Source organism: Crocuta crocuta, unplaced genomic scaffold (assembly GCF_008692635.1).
Source record: "Crocuta crocuta isolate KB4526 unplaced genomic scaffold, BGI_CrCroc_1.0 scaffold41, whole genome shotgun sequence".
NCBI lineage: Eukaryota > Metazoa > Chordata > Mammalia > Carnivora > Hyaenidae > Crocuta > Crocuta crocuta.
In genome coordinates, this window is record NW_027529428.1 from 16,080,145 (window position 1) to 16,081,500 (window position 1,356).

Sequence of the window (1,356 nt, forward strand, 5' to 3'; positions counted from 1 at the left end):
GCCGAAAGAGCCGCAGGTTCCTTTCCGCCGACCTTTTCCATCACCTCCCTTTATGTCCCCATCGCTGTGTTAAAGATGTTCAGAGTCCGTTCTGAAAGGGGAATATGAGCATTAGCTCCCTGATCATTTAAGTGCTACCCATTTTTAGTAGCTCTATGACTCTCAAGCCCCAGAATTTCATTAACAGTTCAATCCATAGAGTAGCCTGTCCCGAAAGGTGCTCCCTTGCTTATGAAATGTTATGTCCTTACGTTTGGTTTGGAAAACATGGCCCCCTTCAATAATAAGAAATTAACACGTGTGCTTATTAGAAATACAAGGATAATTCCCAAAGAGGTTTAAACCTTTGGTTTCCCATGTTAGCCGCAATGGAAATATTTGTCGGTCTCTCTTTTCCGGCGTTTACTTCACGTGAGGCACGCGGGGAATTACATGCTCTCCCAGTGGGAGAGGGCCGCACCTTAGAAACCATCCGAGTGGGCAGGCAGGGCAGAGGTTAAGCACCAGTAGGGGAAATTGCATTTCTGTCCAGTCACTGTATTTCATAGACAAAAACAAAGGAAAGGAGGAGGGAGTGGCTGCTTCTGGCCAATGCTGTCCCTGGAAAGAAATCTTCAATTGTGATGAGTCACTTATTACTAAACTTTTGGAGACGTATGCCGTTGCAGAAATGCAAGTGCGCATGAGTGTCCTGAGACCAGAGATAGGCATTCGCTTTGGTAACTGGAGTTCCTTTCCCAGAAACAGAGAGACTCCGTAGGATGAAGGAGGGTATGTTACGCCCTTATCCAGTCCTTGTTGACCTCTGTCTGCATGCCAGGAAACACGCCGCGTGTGCTTGGGTCCCTGCAACATCCAGAGAACTGATTTGTTGGCTCAGGACAGCGAGCCGGCACCCAGGCTAGAGCCTGTTCCAACTCAGGAACACAAACTATGTTGACCCGTCACAGGTAAGTCACCACCACTAATGCTAAGTCATCAAGGAGAGCAACAACCAAAACAGATGAATAAATAAGATGGATAAGTGAGATGAAATAAATAGATGCGTAAATGAGGGGACAGAGACACAATGGCAGGGAGGAATCAATCTTTACTGAGAATCTGCAAAGCGCTAGGCACATTGCAGATGCTCATTCATTTTATCTCCACATTAACTCTTGGAGGAAGGTAATTCTTGTACAGATGCAGGATCTGAGGCCAAACAGCTTTTCCCCCAAGGTCACACAGCAAAAGGGGAACAGCCACCCTTGAATCCAGGTGTGCCCTACCACGTCACTGCCCCTGTGGCATAGAAATCCTATTGATCCCGACAGACACACTGTCCTCTCCTGTGTTCTTACTGGTCTTATTTGGACT